The sequence below is a fragment of the Sapajus apella genome, unplaced genomic scaffold (assembly GCF_009761245.1).
Source record: "Sapajus apella isolate SASKATOON/1434 unplaced genomic scaffold, GSC_monkey_1.0 scaffold143, whole genome shotgun sequence".
Lineage (NCBI taxonomy): Eukaryota > Metazoa > Chordata > Mammalia > Primates > Cebidae > Sapajus > Sapajus apella.
Window position 1 is genome coordinate 1,673,919 of NW_022437083.1, and position 21,070 is coordinate 1,694,988.

The 21,070-nt window shown below is 45.8% G+C and overlaps 1 long non-coding RNA gene across 1 annotated transcript; it reads right to left on the minus strand.

Moving 5' to 3' along the window:
- Nucleotides 1-2,707: 2,707 nt before the first annotated feature.
- LOC116540641 lies at nucleotides 2,708-20,142 on the minus strand. The gene is made up of 3 exons (XR_004264533.1): nucleotides 20,133-20,142; nucleotides 11,515-11,519; nucleotides 2,708-2,896 (listed from the first exon to the last, which is right to left on the minus strand). It is a non-coding gene; the product is annotated as an uncharacterized LOC116540641 (long non-coding RNA).
- Between the last annotated feature and the right edge of the window lie 928 nt (nucleotides 20,143-21,070).

Sequence of the window (21,070 nt, forward strand, 5' to 3'; positions counted from 1 at the left end):
GAGGGAGGGAAGGAGCAGGTGGAAACCAAGCTTCCTGGTCTGATCAATCCAATCCGGCCTAACCTGGCCCCAGCCTACATTCCAGGTCCACATGCCCTTCCCAGAGGCCACCCACTCTCCGCGTCCCTGTCCCTGGCCTGCTGTCCCTGCTCCACACTCCTCCAGCATCCCAGATCCTGCCTGTGCCTCAGGGCGACTCGCCTCCTCCACGAGGCCTTTCCTGTTTCTTTTTTTTTTTAATATCTTCATGAAATTTTATTTTTTTCCCCATTTATTTATTTTATTGCATTTTAGGGTTTGGGGTACATGTGAAGAACATGCAGGATTGTTGCATAGGAACACACGTGGCAGTGTGATTTGCTGCCTTCCCCCCCATCACCTACATCTGGCATCTCTCCCCTTGCTATCTCTCCCCAGCTCCCCACCCTCCACCGTCCCTCCCCTATTTCCCCCCAACTGACCCCAGTGTGTAGTGCTCCCCTCCCTGTGTCCCTGTGTTCTCATTGTTCAACCCCCGCCTATGAGTGAGAACATGCGGTGTTTGATCTTCTGCTCTTCTGTCCTGTTTCTTTTAAGGCCTTTCGCCTGCACTTCCCCCATTGTCCTCACTGCTTTAAAATGGGTTCAATTACAAAGGCAGGACCCGGCATGTTCTTCACAGAGAACACTTAGAAATGCACATGTACCTAGAATGTAGTATGACGCCCTCCACCAGGGCCTATCGGCTCCCCGCCCCTTCCCCCAGGTAACCACCGGGCAGCTGGCCACACTCTGAACGTCGCACGCGCTCGCTTCTGTCCTTCAGTGGACTGCATCTTGGACACTGTCCATGTCAGGTCCTACAGGTCAGCCTAACTCTTTTGGTGGCTGCTGAACTGCCCCCTTCGTCACCAGCGCACTCTCATGGGGTTGCAGTGCGTCTGTCACTAACGCAGTTGCAGCACGCATGTCCTCTTCCTCCTCCCCTTTCCTCCTCCTCACCCTCCTCTTCCTCATTACCTTCCTCCTCTTGTTCCTCACACCCCTCCTCCTCCTTCTCCCCCTCCTCCTTTTCATCTTTTATGCAAATTAGAGTTCTTAAGTTGATTCTTAAAATGTCATTCTTACTCCCTTGCATTCTGACTTTCTTCCCACTCTATAATATACATGCATACAAATATTTTCATTCTGAAATATTTTTATAACATGGACAAGTATAGAGAATCATCTAAAATACCTACACGCACATTTAACAAGGAGTAATATTTTTGAAATACAGGCATATTTCATTTTATTGAGCTTTGCTTTATTTTGCTTCACTAATACTGTGGGTTTTTTGTTTTTTGATTTTTACAAATTGAAGGTTTCCAGCAACTCTGTGCCAAGCAAGTGTATTGGTCTCATTTTCCCAACAGCATGTGCTCACTTCGTGTCTGTATGTCACGGTAATTCTCCTCATATTTCAAACTTTTTTATGATCATTTTCTGTGTTGTGGTGATTCCGACCAGTGATCTCTGAAGCTACTATTGCCGTTGTTTAGGGCACCACGGACCACACGCACAGAAGACAGTGAGCTTACTACCGCGTGTGCTCTGACTGCCCCACCAGCTGGCCAACCTTTCTCTCTCTCCTCTGGCCTCCCCATTCCCTGATTCACAACAATATTGAAATGAGACCAATTGATAACCCTACTGTGGCTTCCTAAGTGATCAAATGAAAGGAAGAGTCGCATGTCTCTCACTTTAAATTAAAAGCTAGAAACGATTAAGCTTGATGGGAAGGCAGGTCTCTCCTTATGCTGAAACAGGCTGAAAGCTAGGCCTCTTACGCCAAACGGTTACCCAAGCTATGAAAGCAAAGGAAAATTCTTGAAGAAAGTTGGAAGTGCTACTCCAGCAAACACACAAATGTAAGCAAGGGAAACGGCTTTATTGCTGATGTGGGGGAAGTCTTAGTGGTCTGGGTAGAAATCAAACCAGCCACTGTATTTCCTTAAGCCAAAACCTAACCCAGAGCAAGGCCGTGGCTCTCTTTGATTCTATGAAGACTAAGAGAGGTGACGAAGCTGCGGAAGAAAACTGTGACGTTAGCCGAAGTTGGGCCATAAGGTTTAAGGGAAAAAGCCATCTCCATAACATAAACGTGCAAGCTACAGCGGCAGGTGCTAATGGAGAGGCTGCAGCAAGTGACCCGGAAGAGCTGGCTAAGATCACGGATGAGGACAGATTTTCAGTGTAGACCAAACAGTCTTGTAACGGGAGAAGATGCCGTTTGGACATTCATAGCTGGAGAGGAGACGTCAATGTCTGTCTTCAAAACTTCAAAGGACAGGCTGACTGTCTTGTTAAGAGCCGATAGAGCTGGTTTCTTGAAGTTGAAGCTGATGCTCGTGACTATTCTGAAAATCCTAGGGCCCGTCAGAATTATGCCAAAGCTACTCTGTCTGTGCTCTGCACATGGAGCAACAAAGCCTGACGGCACATCTGTTTGCAGCATGGTTTACCGAATATTTTAAACCAACTATGGAAAGTATTGCTCAGAAAAAAGGGATTCTTTTCAAAATATTACTGCTCATTGACAAGGCACCTGGTCCTCAAGAGCTCTGATGGGGATTTACAAGAAGATCAATGTTTTTTTTCATGCCTGCTATCATAACACCCATTCTGAAGCTCATGAAATAGTGAAATGAGTTATTTTGACTTTCAAGTCTTATTACTTCAGAAATACATTTCATAAGGATATAGCTACCATAAATAGTAATTCCTCTGATGGGTCTAGGCAAAGTAAATTGAAAACCTTCTGGAAAACGTTCACCATTCTAGATGCCATTAAGAACATTCACAATTCACGGGAGGAGGTCAAAATGTCAACATTAGCAGGAGTTTGGAAGAAGTTGATTTTAGCTGTCAAGGATGACTCCCAGGAGTTTGAGATTTCAGTGGAGGAAGTCACTACAGGTGTGGCAAAAATAGCACGAGAATGAGAATTACAAGTGGAGCCTGAAGATGTGACTGAATTGCCTGACTCTCACGATCAAACTTGAATGCATGAATAGTCGCTTCTTGTGGATGAGCAAAGAAAGTGGATTTTTGAGATGGAATCTGCTCCTGGTGAAGATGCTGTGAACATTATTGAAATGACAACAAAGGATTTAGAATACTACATAATGTTAGTTGATAAAGCAGTCACAGGGTGTGAGAGGGCTGACTCCAATTTTGAAAGCAGTTCTGCTATGGGTAAAAGGCTATCAAACAGCATTGCATGCTACAGAGAATCTTTTGTGAAAGGGTCCATCAGTGAGGCAAACTTCACTGTCTTATTTTAAGAAATTGCCACAGTCACCTCAACCTTTGACAACCACCATCTGATCAGTCATCAGCCATCAACGTCGGGGCCAGACCCTCCATCACCAAAAAGACGACTTGCTGAAGGCTCAGATGATCATTGGCATCTTCTCAGCAATAAAGCATTTTTAAATTAAGCTATGTCCATTTTTCAGATATACTGTCATTGCATACTTAATAGACTACAATATAGTGTGAATGTAACCTTTACATGCACTGGGAAACCAAAAAATTTGTGTAATTCATTTTGTTCTGGTGTTTCCTTTATTGCAATGGTCTGGAGCCAAACCTGTAATATCTCTTTCGTCAAAAAGAGAAAAGAGAACAGAAACAAACTCAGTTGCAGGTCAAGCGAAACCCTCTCACTGTTCCTCATTTCTCTCCTCCCGACATTTTTTCAGTACATCATTCTAATGCTGTGTATTTTTTTTTCATCCTTGTTTTCACAGTTTGCTACTGTGGTGGAGGGGGACAAAATATGAGGATATTGAAGAACCTGTACGGAGCATGGCGCAACCAGAGCGATGACCAACCCTCTGCCACCCAGCTTCCTGAATGTTGATTGGCCCCTGAATGTCGATTCTGCACACAGGGAGTCTTTCGTCAAGAGATATGGGCGCTCTTTCCTTCCGCAGCTTGCCCTTCACTCAACGTTATACTTTGAGATCGCTTCCTGTAAATACTTATACGCCTAGCTCGCTCTCATTAACATCCTGCTTTCTTGATGGGGAGAGGAAGTTATGTCCAGGAACCCAGGGGTCATACAAACAGAGCCTGTCCTAACAGGGCCACAGCTCAACCTCACACAGGTATATGAGATGCTTTTACGAGGATTGGGCCAAACATGGTTGCGATGCCCATTGCTTTATTTACTTGCAGAATTTGAAGTTTTGTAACATTTGGATATGCCTATTGTGAGAAACAAACTCACTTGTTCAAACCCAAAGAATGGACTCAGAGAACCGGGCAACAGCGAAAGCGAGACTTTCAATGACAGTGTTTCGGGATCAGGTGTCTGATGGGCAGGCACGCCCAGCACAATCACAACAAGCCGTTTATCCCCCAGTGCGCAGGTCCCTCCCGGTTCCCCACAGGCTGAGGACTGCGGGGTCACAGTCTTCCCGCACGTCACCTCTCGGTTGTTGGGTAGGGGCTTTAGGTGTTTTCTTCAGGACTGTCCTGCTGTGCTTTGTTGCAGCCCATGACGCATTGCAATCCTTGTCAACTCAGGGGCTCTTCAAGTGTTTGACTTATGACCTAAGTAGCTGGGCAGGCTGATAAGAACAGACAAAGGGGTCTATGTTGCAGGCTAGTAAACTTCCATCTTAGACTAAACTTCTTTGGTTTGGGTGAGGGCAACTAACAGAGGGGTGGGGGTGACACGCAGGCATTGGCTGTCCAAGCAGCAGCCTAGTATATCCTGTTTCTTCTTTCTGTAGTTTGCTGACCTAAACCAACTCAAGGCACTTTGTCTTGAAAATGGACCACTGGATACATTATTTCCTTCACTATGAATATGTAAATGTTATATTTGCTGGGAGGAAAACAAAAAATTGGGAACAGCTAGACTAGGGAGGCATTTTGCTACTTTGTAAATAAACACAGGGTCCTCTCCTGGCTGACTGTTGACAGTCCTAAGAGAAAACACCATGTCCGGTACAGGTGGGAGGGCTGGGATGGAGAAGGGAGACCCTCTGTGCTGTCTGGGTACAAATCCAACAGCACCAATAGGCGAAGGGCCCAGGATGCCCTGGGGAAGTGAGAATGCCCGTATTAGCTAGTAGAGGGGGTAGGGATGCCAAAGAGAATGGGTCATAGCGTTAAAGGGTTGGAATCTGCTGTCTCATTTGCTTAAGGCATCACAGGATAAGAAATTCAGGCAGAAAGCACAGGTCTACTTCAGGGAAAAGTCATTAGCAAGAGAAGTCTGGACTTGGCACCTCCCACAAAGATATCGATGCATCTTTTCCTCCCTCCCCCTTTCCCAATAAAATCATGATTCAGGAAAGAGGCCGATACTAGTCATAGTCCCTGCAAGTAAGTCTCTGGAGCATTTGCATCCTTCTTCCCAAGCGTGGCATGAGACATTCTGTTCCTACTGGATCAGGTCCATGCATCGGGGCACACTTCCTGTAGAGGAGAACTTGGCAACATCTAGCAGAGCTACAGACTCATTTACTCTTCAGCCAACCTAAGCAATCCCACTTCCAGAAATTCACCTTTAAGATACACGTCCACGATACAAAGCAAAATGTGCAGGAGGTTTGTTATAGTGACATTAGTTATAAGAGCAAAAAATAGAAATGATTCAAATGTCCATCCGTAGGGGATTTGATAGAGTGACCTACTTGCTCCAGTTTTGAAACTGGAAGTTGGGGTGCAGGGAAATTTCTCAGTCTCAGACAAACTTTGTCCCATTAGTCTTCAAGCATTTCTGGACCAACAAGACATATGAGATTCTCCTTGTATTTCCCTGGAATCAGCCATTTCCTAAAAGAACCATCACTCATTTGAGTGGGGAAGGGTACTGCTTATTTTTATTTTTATTTATTATTTTTTTTTGAGATGGAGTCTTGCTCTGTCACCCAGGCTAGAGTGCAGTGGTATGATCTTGGCTCACTGCAACCTACGCCTCCTGAGCTCAAGCAATTCTCCTGCCTCAGCTTCCCGAGTAGCTGGGATTATAGGCACCTGCCATGATGCCCAGCTAATTTGTGTATATTTAGTAGAGACGGGGTTTCGCCATGTTGGCCAGGCTGGTCTCAAACTCCTGGCCTCAAGCGATCGCCTGCCTCAGCCTCTCGAAGTGCTCGGATTACAGGCGTGAGCCATCAGTGGCATCAGCTGGTACTGGTATTAGAAGCTAAGATTTGGGGGCTCGGTGTACTGAGGTATAATTGCTTCTAGCCCCTTCCAGTTGACAGAGAAAAAATACAAATATATATATTATATGTAATATAATATGAGATTATATTTACTCCACTTCAAATGGAACATTTCAGGTTTTCCATGACATCCATTGCATTTTTGTATATAAATCAGTTTTCTTTTACCCAAAAATTTTTTTGATTATTAATCATATTAGAATATATTTACTTATTTGTTTTATTCTCTAATATACATAGAATAGTTTCAGGAATTTACTTGCTTTAATTTTACAATATACCTATAATTTTTCCAAAGTTAAAAACCACTGTTACTAGCACTAATAAACTTACACAGTAGCCTTACATATTTGTGTGCAGTTCTTTTTACTCTTGGAATGTTTTCCACAGACGACTAGAACCAGAGAGCTGTATCGGAGATGTCTGAATTTTCTTTATCTCGGCCTACCTCTGTTACTAATGTGGTATGCAATTAGGTTCCTTTAAGCCTGATGTGTTTTCAGTTTTAAAGTCTGTCTTTCTCTCTTTTTGATTCAACTTACTTTGTGAATATGTAAAATTTGTATGCAAAGTCAAAATTACGTGAAAAGCTGTATTTGGAGAAGCCGCGTTTCCACTCATATCTCGTCCTTCACTTTCCCATCCCACTGCCAGGGGCAACAATTTTTATTAGTATCTAGTTTATCTTTCCAGTGTTTCTTTTAGTAAAAACAAGCAAATGTATGTGTGTGTGTAACATATGTGTGTTACATTCTTATTTCTCCACCTTTCTTTTACAGATGGTAACACACTATACACACTGTTGTGCGTCTTGATTTTTCCCATCTAACAATGTGTCTTGTGAGCACATGGAGGTCTTCCTCCTTCCTTCTCACAGCTGCATAGCACACCCTGGGTGCAGATACAGTGGCGTCTTCAGTGGCTCCCAGTGATTACCTCTGGGAAGGGACTGAGGGAAAGGGAGGGAGGGAAGGACAGAGGAGAGGTGACAGACTTCTATATTTTATTATTTAATGTTTTATAATAAAAAATTATTGTATTGCTCTTCTAAAAAATAGGCTTTGCCTGGGCAACATGGCGAAACCCCATCTCTTAAAAAAATTTTTTTAAGCTGGGTGTGGTGGTGCACACCTGTAGTTCCAGCTATTTGGGAGGCTGAGGTGGAGAGATGGATGGAGCCTGGGAGGTTGAGGCTGTCGTGAGCTGTGACCACGTCACTACACCCTGGCCTGGATGACTGAGTGAGACCCTGCCTCTAAATCACTAAATAAATAAATAATAGACTTTATCTAGGGATGGAGGAAGATTTACCAAGCAAATGGAGAGCAAAAAAAAAAAGCAGGAGCTGCAATTCTCATCTCTGATAAATTAGACTTTAAAGCAACAAAGATCAAAAGAGACAAAGAAGGACATTACATAACGGTAAAAGGATCAATGCAACAAGAAGAGCTAACGATCCTAAATATATACGCACCCAATACAGGAGCACCCAGATACATAAGGCAAGTTCTTAATGACTTACAAAGACACTTAGACTCCCACACATTAATAGTGGGAGACTTTAACACCCCATTGTCAACATTAGACAGATCAACCAGACAGAAAATTAACAAGGATATCCAGGACTTGAACTCAGACCTGGACCAAGCAAACCTAATAGACATTTACAGAACTCTCCACCCCAAAGCCACAGAATATACATTCTTCTCAGCACCACATCACACCTACTCTAAAATTGACCACATAATTGGGAGTAAATCACTCCTCAGCAAATGCAAAAGAACGGAAATCGTAACAAACAGTCTCTCAGACCACAGTGCAATCAAGTTAGAACTCAGAATTCAAAAACTAACCTAGAACCGCACAGCTTCATGGAAACTGAACAACTTGCTCTTGAATGTTGACTGGATAAACAATGAAATGAAGACAGAAATAAAGATGTTCTTCGAAACCAACGAGAATGAAGACACAACATACCAGAATCTCTGGGACACATTTAAAGCAGTCTCTAGAGGAAAATATATAGCAATAAGTGCCCACATGAGAAGCAAGGAGAGATCAAAAATTGACACCCTATTGTCAAAACTGAAAGAGCTAGAGGAGCAAGATCAAAAAACCTCAAAGTCTAGCAGAAGACAAGAAATAGCTAAGATCAGAGCAGAACTGAAGGAGATAGAGACACAAAAAACCCTTCAAAAAATCAATAAATCCAGGAGCTGGTTTTTTGAAAAGATCAACAAAATAGACAGACCACTAGCCAGATTAATAAAAAAGAAAAGAGAGAATAACCAAATTGATGCAATAAAAAACGATCAAGGGGATATCACCAGAGATTCCACAGAAATACAAACCATCATCAGAGACTATTACAAACAACTCTATGCACATAAACTAGTAAACCTGGAAGAAAGGGATAAATTCCTGGACACTTGCCTCCTCCCAAGCCTAAACCAGGAAGAAGCCGAAACCCTGAACAGACCCATAACAAGGTCTGAAGTTGAGGCAATTAAGAGCCTACCACCCAAAAAAAGCCCAGGTCCAGATGGGTTCACAGCCGAATTCTACCAGACATACAAAGAGGAGCTGGTATCGTTCCTTATGAAACTATTCCAAACAATACAAAAAGAGGGAATTCTTCCAAAATCATTTTATGAGACCAACATCATCCTGATTCCAAAACCCAGCAGAGACTCAACAAGAAAAGAAAACTTCAGGCCAATATCCATGATGAACATAGATGCAAAAATCTTCAATAAAATACTGACAAGCCGATTGCAACAGCACATCAAAAAGCTTATCCACCATGATCAAGTAGGATTCATCCCGGGGATGCAAGGCTGGTTCAACATACGCAAGTCTATAAATGTAATTCACCACATAAACAGAACCAAAGACAAAAACCACATGATTATCTCAATTGATACAGAGAAGGCCTTTGACAAAATTCAACAGCCCTTTATGCTAAAAACCCTCAATAAGCTAGGTATTGATGGAACGTATCTCAAAATAATAAAAGCTATTTATGACAAACCAACAGCCAATATCATACTGAATGGGCAAAAACTGGAAGCATTCCCCTTGAAATCTGGCACCAGACAAGGATGCCCTCTCTCACCACTGCTATTCAATATAGTACTGGAAGTTCTAGCCAGGGCAATCAGGCAAGAAAAAGAAATAAAGTGCATTCAAATAGGAAAGGAGGAAGTCAAATCGTCTCTATTTGCAGATGACATGATTGTATATCTAGAAGACCCCATCGTCTCAGCCCCAAACCTCCTGAAACTGATAAGCCACTTCAGCAAAGTCTCAGGATACAAAATCAATGTGCAAAAATCACATGCATTCCTATACACCAGTAACAGACTTAAAGAGAGCCAAATCAAGAACAAATTTCCATTCACAATTGCCACAAAGAGAATAAAATACCTAGGAATACAACTAACAAGGAATGTAAAGGACCTCTTCAAGGAGAACTACAAGCCACTGCTCAACGAAATAAGAGAGGACACAAACAGATGGAGAAACATCCCATGTTCATGGTTAGGAAGAATCAATATCGTGAAAATGGCCATACTGCCCAAAGTAATTTACAGATTCAATGCTATCCCCATCAAGCTACCAATGACCTTCTTTGCAGAACTGGAAAAAACCACCTTAAACTTCATATGGAACCAAATGAGAGCCCGCATAGCCAAGTCAATTCTAAGCAAAAAGAACAAAGCGGGAGGCATCACACTACTGGACTTCAAACTATAATACAAGGCTACAGTAATCAAAACAGCATGGTATTGGTACCACAACAGAGATATAGACCAATGGAACAGAACAGAGGTCTCAGAAGCAACACAACATATCTACAACCACCTGATCTTTGACAAACCAGACAAAAACAAGCAATGGGGAAAGGATTCCCTGTTTAATAAATGGTGTTGGGAAAACTGGCTAGCCATGGGCAGAAAGCAGAAACTGGACCCCTTCCTGGCATCTTACACTAAAATTAACTCCAGATGGATCAAAGACTTAAACATAAGACCTAACACCATAAAAATCCTAGAAGAAAACCTAGGCAAAACCATTCAGGACATAGGTGTAGGCAAGGACTTCATGACCAAAACACCAAAAGCATTGACAACAAAAGCCAAAATAGACAAATGGGACCTAATCAAACTCCACAGCTTCTGCACAGCAAAAGAAACAGTCATTAGAGTGAATCGGCAACCAACAGAATGGGAAAAAATTTTTGCAGTTTACCCATCTGACAAAGGGCTGATATCCAGAATTCACAAAGAACTAAAACAGATTTACAAGAAAAAAACTAACAAGCCCATTCAAAATTGGGTGAAGGATATGAACAGATGCTTTACAAAAGAAGACATACATGAGGCCAACAAACATATGAAAAAATGCTCATCATCACTGGTCATCAGAGAAATGCAAATCAAAACCACATTGAGATACCATCTCATGCCAGTTAGAATGGCGATCATTAAAAAATCTGGAGACAACAGATGCTGGAGAGGATGTGGAGAAATAGGAACACTTTTACACTGTTGGTGGGAGTGTAAATTAGTTCAACCATTGTGGAAGACAGTGTGGCGATTCCTCAAGGACCTAGAAATAGAAATTCCATTTGACCCAGCAATCCCATTACTGGGTATATATCCAAAGGATTATAAATCGTTCTACTATAAGGACACATGCACACAAATGTTCATTGCAGCACTGTTTACAATAACAAAGACCTGGAACCAACCCAAATGCCCATTGATGATAGACTGGACAGGGAAAATGTGGCACATATACACCATGGAATATTATGCAGCCATAAAAAATGATGAGTTTGTGCCCTTTGTAGGGACATGGATGAACCTGGAAACCATCATTCTCAGCAAACTGACAGAAGAGCAGGAGATCAAACACCGCATGTTCTCACTAATAGGTGGGTATTGAACAATGAGAACACATGGACACAGGGAGGGGAGCACTACACACTGGGGTCAGTTGGGGGGAAATAGGGGAGGGACAGTGGAGGTGGGGAGTTGAGGAGAGATAGCAAGGGGAGAGATGCTAGATGTAGGTGATGGGGAGGAAGGCAGCAAATCACACTGCCACATGTGTACCTATGCATCAATCTTGCATGTTCTTCACATGTACCCCAAAACCTAAAATGCAATAAAATAAATAAATGGGGGGAAAAAAAAAAGAATGCTTGTGGAGCCGTCTCCTGCTCACTTCCCTGTCTCCCTAGGAGGCAGTCACGGGAAAGTTTCTCACAGCGTCCCAGGCACTGGTGAGGTATGGGGACCTCTGCTCCACCTGCTCCCCGCCTCAGAATGTGGCTGCAGAGTAGAACTCTACTCAGCTAGTGTACACCTGGCTCCTCCGCAGTGGGGGACCCTGCAACTTGCATGGCAATCATCTGGCCCCTTTTGTTTCAGTGTCATCTTTTCTTTTCCTTTTTTTTTCCAGATGGAGTCTTGCTCTTGTTGCCCAGACTGGAGTGCAGGGGTGTGATCTTGGCCCACTGCAACCTCCGCCTCCCAGGTTCAAGCGATCCTCCTGCCTCAGCATCCCGAGTAGCTGAGATTACAGGCACTTGCCACTATGCCCAGCTAATTTTTTTGTATTTTTAGTAGAGACAGGGTTTCACCACATTGGGCGGCTGGTCTCAAACTCCTGACCTCAAGTGATCCACCCACATTGGCCTCCCAAAGTGCTGGGATTACAGGTATGAGCCACTACTCCCTCTTTTTCTTTTTTGAGACAGGGTCTTGATATGTTGGCCAGGCTGGTCTTGAACTCCTGGCCTCAAGTGGACCTCCTACCTCGGCTTCCGAAAATGCTGGGATTGCAAGCATGAGCCACCATGCCCAGCCTCAGTGTCATCTTTTTTGTGTGAGAGACAAGAGCCATGAGTAACGGGCACCTTCAGCATTCTTCCTTCCACTGTCTACATAGAAAATAAACTGCCTGAGTCTAAAAGTGTCCTATCGTGACTTCACTGGTAAAACCAGTCAAGCTTCAGCCTTGGTCTTGCCTTGCCTTGTACGTGCGCGCTTGGCAAAAGGGCCATCCAGGCATTATGGCTCCCCAGCGTGCTGTGCTGTGAAGCACGTGGCGTACTCCCGCCAAACTATGCTCAGCTTCAGCACGTCAGCGTCACACACAAGGGGATTGTGCTGGACTGAAAGGGATTTAAGGGCATAGTCAGATGCAGTGTCAGATCCTTGGTTTGAAACTGGTTTGGATAAACAAGCTGTAAAGGGTATTTTACGGTAAATTGGGGAAATTTGAATATGGCTTGAGTATTAATAAAATAAAATTTTATCTAAATATAAGATTGGAAGCAGGTGGCTTACAAAACTGCATAGCATGATTTTATTTTGGCTTAAAAAATGTGTATAGACAAATATCTCAAAGGGTGTATCAGTCACCAATTGCCACAATAATACTGTGTAACAAAATAAATTTCAGTGGCATGCAATAACAAGCATTTATTTCATGCTCTCTCCTCTGTAGGTTCTCTGGAGTGACCCTGGCTGGCCCTGCCTGGGCTGAAGGCTGAGCCCTGGTTTACTCCCCACGCCTCTCATCCTCCTTGGGCCAACTCCTACCTGAGCCACGTCCTTTTTTTGGTGAGAGGCTAGAGTGCAAATTGGCAAGTCAATCACGTGAGAACACGTCGAACCTCTAATTGTATCCTGTTTGCTAACATCCCGTTGGCCAAAGCAAGTCACACAGCGAGGCGCAAAGTCAAGGGGAGCGTGGTCTCGCCCACCCACCACGAGGCCACGGCATGGGACGGAGAATTGGTGCCAATGTTTTAATCTCCAGACCAAAGTTACAACAGAAATGCTTAAGTGGTAGAAATACGATGTTTTAATTTTTAAAATTTTTGCTTACTGGCATATTTCTAGTTTTCTGTAATAAACATATACTGTGTACTGAAATAATGAAAATGTTAGTTTAAAACTTAAACAAGTAAACAGCTACTTAGAAGTTCCACCTTATTGCTCCAAGCCCTGTACCTCCAATTTCATATCAACTGAGAAGCTTTCACTCCATTTAATTAAACGTACGCACTTCTGGGGAGGCTGCTGTGTTCCAGGCACCGGGGCTGAGTGTAGGGGATTGTGGAAGGGTCGGTAAGGAGACGTCTCTCTCCCCAGGCCACTAGACAAAAGGCCCTGTTTGTCCACATTGAGGGGGTGATGGGAAGGAGGGATGCCAGCCTGGCGGGCCTGTCCCTGGGGCTCGTCTCAGGACCTCCAGGAAGTGCTTCTGAACCGCGGCCCTTGAGCGTGTCTCACATTTGTCCACACGTTGACCGGATCCTTTCAGAATCCACCTTGCGAGGCCGCAGTCTCAGAAGCCACTGCCCATTGCCAGAACGCGGGGAGCAGAGCAGGGAGCCCTGAGCCGGCCTGGGGCTGCCTTTCTTCCCTGGCACACGTCCTGAGGAGGGGAGGGCGTGGGGGCACCTGGCAGAAGCTGTGCCACTGCTGCGCTGGGCCTCTCTCCCCAGAAGCCCTCACGCTTGATTTGCTCGGGCTGTTCCCACTGCCTGGGACCCTGCGTCCCCTACTCTTCCCCTCCCAGCTTGCCTCCAGGCGGGAGAGCCTTCACCGTCCTCCTCACGCCAAACGATCCCCTCCCTTCTCTGTCTCTTCCCCGTCTCCAGCCTTGGTTTCCAGCAGCCTTTGTTCACACGTCCATCCCAGCAGCCATGCTTGGGCTGGGACCCGCAGCCCTCTGTTCACTCATCTCATTAGACAAACACGCCGAGTACCTGCTGTATGCCAGGCTCCGCCCTAAGGCCCTGGGTACCTGCTGTGTGCCAGGCTCTGCTCTAAGGCCCTGGGTACCTGCTGTGTGCCAGGCTCCGCTCTAAGGCCCTGGGTATGCAACTGCAAACACCACGTTCTGGTGGCAGAGGCAGGAAACACAGAGAAATAACTGGGAAATATTAAGCCATGAACGACTCACGCTGGTGCATGTGTCTGTCTCCCCATGACCCACACCCACCTGGGTCTCGTTTCCCGTTCCTGGCACAGGGCTGTGCTTACAGCCTGTGCTTAATCACCATTTGCTGAGTGATCCCGTGAACAGACAGCAATCAGCTGTGGAAGGCTTGTGTGGATGTCATGGCCTGCTGGCCTTAGACTAGTGCCATGGGGTCAGCTCCTTCTGGCTAGCCATTCACTCTCAGAAACAGTCAATGCTTCCCTATGCCCAGGGCTGAAGCCCTGGTTTCCTCAATGACCCTAAAAAACACCCCACACATACCCCAGGAGACAGCCACCTGCCCACTGACCCCTACCAGGACCCCTGCCCTCCTGACAAAATTGAGTGTGCCAAGGCAAGCTTGTCCCCAAGAACTGTAACAACAACAAATATAAATCCCTGAAATGACACTGGGACCTCTCTCCAAGAAGCAAATGTTCAAATCAGCAAGTGTTTACTAAGTGCCCACTGAATGCCAGGCAGATGGAACTCACAGAGCTCCCCTCAAGGAAGCATGGAGGGGGCAGTCAGCAGACACAAGCCTGGAGTATTTCACTCTAGTAAAGATGAGGTCACCGAAGGACAGCTTCCAAGGCCTGTCGAGACTGGGCTGGAGGACTGCGTCTGCTGGACGGCTGAGACCGATCCAGGCACGGAGGGGCAGGGGCGCTTCCAGCAGAGGTGACACTGGGAGCCATGGCAAAGGCAGGGTGCCTGTGGCTGGGGAATAGGCGGCTTAGCTGTCCAGTGTTTCTAAAGAATAAGATGCCCAAAGGACACCCTGCTTTCCCAAGGCAGGACATGAGGGACTTTCTTGAATGATTGCCAAGGTGCGTGACCTCCTCTGTCCTTGGTTCTGCTGGGTACAGTGCTCAGGACAGGGTGAGCTAAGATGCTATCTTTCTCTAATTTAAACTTGAAAAATATTGATTACAGAAGACATACATGTTCATTATGTAACATTTGGAACATGCAACAAAGCATAAGGAAAAAAACAAAAGTCACCAACAGTCTTCTGAAAGAGTTAATAGTGGCTGATATTTCTTGCTGAGGGTAGAGCACCCAGCATTTCACAGATCCCACAAGAACCCTAACAGGCAGGTACTCTTAGCTGCATTTGCTAGATGGGGAAATGGAGGCATGGGAATGATAAACAATTTGCACAGGACCAGTCATCAGCAAATGAGAGCCCACATTTCAGCACAAGCAGCCTGAGTTCCAGAACCCTCTTTCTTCACCATTAGGGCCATTTTGGTTTAAGCAGCAGTTCCAAACTAGCTGTTGAGGAGTCCCAGGCCCTGAAGTAAACTTATGGCGTATTTCAAAGATTTAATAAAACTATAGCAACAGCTATCGGCCACAGATGCACTGCTACTATTAAGTTGTTTGGGTCCAACTACTTAATAAATAAAACTGTTGGGTTTTTATTTGGTGGGGTGGAGGATGGTGAGGGGTGTCTAGGAGCTTCATAGGAATTGCTGAGATGCTAAAGTTGCCATGAGCTGAGAAAGTTTTAGAACCTCCTGCTGATAGTGTTCTATGCAGGTGTATACCACGCTCTTTTTCACTTGCAAAATGAGCTCACAACGTATATGTAATTTTATAACCTGCTTTTTTCCCTTCACAATCTGAGAATGCTTTTGCACGTATTTAAGTAATTTCTTTTTCTTTAGCTAATATTTCATTGTTGGATAGATTTTGTTTTTCAAATTTCTATCCACAACGCGATGTGAACATTTTTGTAAATACAGGCACCATATTGCTCAGCCAAAATGTGTGCATATGTTTAAGACTCTCAATATGTGCCCAAAGTGCTTTCTAGAAAGGTCCTCTCTAACCACATTCTAACCAAGTGCATCAAAATATCAGTTCATCTACTCACCCATCTGTGTATTATCATTTTAAAATGCTTGCCATTTCATAGATTAAAAACAAGTTCTCGTTATTGTTGTGATGTATTTCCTCAGCTGCTAATGAGTTTGGCAATTTTTGTATTTGTTTATTGGTCACTTGCGATTCTATTGTGAATTGCCTATTAACATTCTTTGCTCATTTTTCACTTGGAACGTTCATCTACTTATTTTGATTTGCAAGCCTCCATCCAATTTTAATGAAAAGCTTAAATCCCCAGCGCAGCTGTGAGAAATGCTGATGGCTGCAGTTCTCTGCTGATCTAATTGTTTTAATAAGTTCCACTAAAGACTCAAAGCCTAATGAAAGGTAGAGATCTGATTTGTGGAGCTTAGAAAAGCTATGTAATTAGAAATTTCCTTTCCCAGTCAAAAGCCAACTATCTTTATCGGTTCAACTTCCTACTTTTTTCCCATTTTGAAAAATGTATTTAAATATAAACTACTGGTCTTGGCAGGATGGTAGGGAGGACATTAGAACCATGTCTGGTTGTTACGTAACTCTCGAATTAACTTAGGGTCTTATTTGCTCGTTTGGTTTCATATTTTGTCTTTAAAGTGAAGGCTTCAGATCTCTTTGGTTCATTTCTTCTGCCTTAGTCGCCTCTGGAGCCAGAAGTGAGGCTGTCACCTAGCAACCAGAGCTCTGCTGGTAGAAACAGAAGCCTCGGGCCTGGCCAAGAGAGGAAAATCACCAGTTGAAATAAAAAGTTTTATGTTTGAACTAGAGAGCAGCCAAAGGCACAGCAGCCAGCAGGAGGCAATGGCCAAGGGGTCCTCCCAGAGGAACCCCAGGCTCTTGGAGGCCCAGACGCAGAGCTGGGGAGGGCTGATGGCTTCAGCAGCAACCTTTGGGGGCTTTGCTCCCCATCCAGAGGGGCGATGGCAAGTGGAGTGCTTTCAACTTGGATCCAGAAAAGAGGTTTTAACTCCCCCATTCCACAACTCATGCGCGATCTGATCTCTTCGCTCCCTGGTCGGTCCTGGGGGGGCCACAAGGCTGGAGGCTTCATGCAAGCATTTGGGCAAGCAGCCTGCTCCCTGCGAGTTCAGCTTTAACACCTGAGTCTGAGAAGGAACCTGTAACCCACTCAAGGACTGGGCGTGGTGGCACACACCCCTAATCCCAACTACTCTCGAGGCTGAGAACACAGGTTGCTCAAGGATTGCTTGCTCTCTCAGTCTGGGTAACACAGCGAGACCCCATCTCAAACTAAACTAAACAAAACAAAGACTCCAGAGCCCCCCACGCTGTGAAGCTGGGGGATATTAACTCCTCCGGGATGTTCTGCAGCCATCGTAAGTAGGGAAGCTGGAGTCACTGAGATTCTGAGTGGCCGAAGGACTCTGGCTGGCTAGAGGGACTCCAGTACATCCAGTCCCACTGGCAACACGGCCGTGGTTAGTAGTTGCAGGGTTTTCCTGAAACAGCAGCCCCTTCCTCCACGCTGCCCCCATGGGCCTCCACCTCCTATTTTTCCTTCTCTTTCTCCAGGACATGCCTTGGCCAAGGGAATATTACTGAGCATGATCAGAACACAGGCCTTAAACATTCTTCCGTGGTTTGGCTTGCTCTTCTGCGCTCTGTTAGGAAAAGAAAAGCCCCAGGTAGCCCCTGATCCACGGAGAACGAAAAGACACATTGCAGACCTCAACTCAGCTGTGGCCTGAACTGGAGCCACGCCAGCCAAAATCCAGGCCTGTGACCAAGAAAAATGGCGTGTGTGTTGTTTTGAACCGCGAAGACTTGGGGACTATTTGTTAGGAAGCTTTAGTGCAGCAATGCCTGACTACCCGTTACTCACACTGTTTCCTTCTGCACGTGCTGGCACTTTGGTCACTTGGCCCACTTGGTCAGCTTTTCCTTCAATTCTTCAGGCTTTACTACATTCTTCTAATAAATTCCTCTCTTTGCCAAAGTTACTGGGAATGGATTTCTGTTGCTTGCAACTCAGAATGCTGACTGAGTTCATCTAGCAAATCTCTCCAGAACTGACTACGCCTCCGTCTGAATTCAGAGCCTTCTTCATACAATATGAATGGTTGTTTCCAGCCTTTTCCCCATCTTCTGTTTGTCTTCAGGGAGCCTCTGCCGCATCCAACTGAAACAACTTGTGTCGCAAACAGGTTTCCCTCGTCCCTCCCTGGAGGACTTTGCACTTGCCCTGCCAGCAGCATCCTCTCCATCTTCAACTCTGATGTCCTGGGAACCTTCCGAACATCTGGAAGACTTCCTGATTCTCCCCTGGAACTGCCATCTCCCCTCTCAATCCCGGAGGTAGCTGCCCTAGTCTGGATGGTGCTTATCTTCCTCTGCAGAGCTGGTGCAGTTTATTCCCTTACTAGAGGAGATGAGACCATCACTCAGGGGAGGCGGAGAGAGCCCAGGTCTTCCGCAAGCCTGCTCACCCCCGTTAATCACTTTCCAGTGGCATTTCCTGACGCTTGAATTCAAGGGTCCTGTGCTGTCTTCTTTGTATTCATGTGCCAAACTCAGGGCCTGGAGCAAGGGTGTGTTCTAAAGGGTGATTGGCTATTTGAATGCAGGAATGAACAAATGTCCATCTCTTCTAGAATCTGAGTACACAATAGAGATACATTTCTGGCCAGTTGTGTGGTTCCTTTGATCTGGAGGAAACATAGCCATGATTTTTTCACCTTGTCCGAAGATAAAGTTGGGTCCCGGATACCACCACCAAGACCTGGGGTCAACCACAGACCAAACATCATTGAAAAACATCCAAACGAACGAAGCGCCCAACACTTAAAACTCACCCAGTTCTTCATGTTACAGTTGATGGGACCACACTGGCTCATGCGTGTAGACTCAGCACATGTGTCCATGACACTGAGGTTATGCTTGTAGCCTTCAGCACACGTGATCCATGATGGCTTACGCTTGCAGACTCGGTGCATGCAGTCCATGAAACTGAGGTTCAGTGTAGGGAAGTGAGAAGCTGAAACCCAATAAAGGGAGGGATGGGAACTGGACTCCGGACCTCCAGACGGTCAGTTTTCTATTTCTTACAAGAAGTAGACGGTTCCATGGCAAAGCAGACTAGAGAACCTCCAAGCTGGATTTTTCCATTGGGTCTTCCTACACAGCCTGTTAACAGGGAGGGCATCACTGTTCCTGTGCCAGCCTCCACAGTCACAAAGGCTGCTGTTCTGTGGCCAGGAGGATTCTTAAAATAACAGTGCTGCCTGCCTCTGCGGGCTGGAGCCAGCTGTCTCAGCACAGTTGGTTCCTGAACTACAGCTTCCTGCTTACGGTGATGACTGGTGTCGCCGTAACTGGTCAGCCATGTCCATTTCTGTCCTGGTAACCAGGGCTTGGTCAGGCTGGGGAGAGACCCAGAGTGAAAAGAATCAAGTGAGCATCATGTGATAGGACAGGAAAGACTTTTGGAACCAGGAAGATTTGAATTCAGGTCCTAACTCTGCCCCGCGCTGCCCTGTGGCCTCCGTTTTCTCATTTGCCGAGTGGCAGTGATACTGCACCCACCTCAGACAGCAGATGTGCCTGGCATATCGCGATGGCTTGTGAATACTGTCTTACTGCATAAGGTAAGGAAGAGGGCTGCCAGAGGCAGAACCTGAGACGAGGAGTTGATTTGGAGGTGATTGTAGGAGACACCCGCATGAGAGTGGGGAAGTGAGTTGCAGAAAGGAAGACAGTGACACAGGGGTTTAATGCCCAGGTCACCCCTGACAGCAGTGAGAGTTCAGTCCCATCGGCACCTTTCAGAGTCAGGGCGCAGCACGCCTCAGCCTTGTCCCCCAGCAAAGGGTGAGGAGGTTGAGGGATTTATCCATCCGACCCCCACCCACCGCTGTTCAGGGCTGCTGGGGAGTGGGGCTTAACGCCCAGCACAGCTTGCTTTTTGCAGCAGCTTAATGGCCTTAAGAAGCCTGAGAAAGTCTGCTTCCGGCAGCGAGTTGCAGCTGCTGGGAACTGACATGTGAGGTCCGTGAGCAGGTCAGTATGGGCACCCACAGCATGTATTACAAGGGTTCAAAGCTCATCAGGAGAAGCCAGGGCTGTCATATTAGGTTTGGACGGGGCTAGAATTAGGCTGCAAGGTTGGGTGCAGTGGCTCACGCCTGTAATCCCAGCACTTTAGGAGGCTGAGGAGGGCAGATCCCAAGAGTTTGAGACCAACCTGGTCAACATGGTGAGACCTCATCTCTACAAAAATAAAAAAAATAAAATAAATAAAAATTAGCCAGGCATAGTGGTGGATACCTGTAGTCCCAGCTACTCGGGAGTCTGAGGCAGAAAAATCGCTTGAACCCCAGAGGCGGAGGTTGCAGTGAGCTGAGATTGCACCACTGCACACTCCAGCCTGGGCAACAAGTGAAACTCTGTCGCAAAAGTAAAAATAACTAGGATGCAAAACCTAAAAGCCTGGAGCTGGTGCAGGCAGCCTGGGGAGGTGGGAAGTGAGTCGGGAATGAGGTGAGGGTCCTGGACATTTGTCATCAGCTGTCCTGGAAACCCCAAACCCTATATTCCTGGGTGCTGGCCATATTTGTAACAGATCTGCTTTCTCTCTATTGGGATGATCTAGGGTGACATGGGACTGTGTTGAGAGACCTCCTTACTGTTTCCAAAACACAAGGGTCACTATTTCACACACATACCCTTGCCGAGCACTTAGTACAAGCTGTTCAGCTTCAGCCCTAGCATGGGACAGGGGAACGTGTACACGTGTGTGTGCAGGTCCTGGGAGGGGAGGCTTGAGGACGACCACTCTTCCCATCACCCGCAATGACCGCAGATTGGGCTACGTGGAAGAGCACACTATGGGGGGCGACCAGGAAGGGATGGAGGATGGAATTAAGAAGCCCTGTGCCTGAGACAGCGGCTGAATTCTGCGGGAATCCTCCCAAAGCACACCCTCCCTCAAAGGTCAGTAAACAGAAGTTTTTTGAGATGCCTTAAAC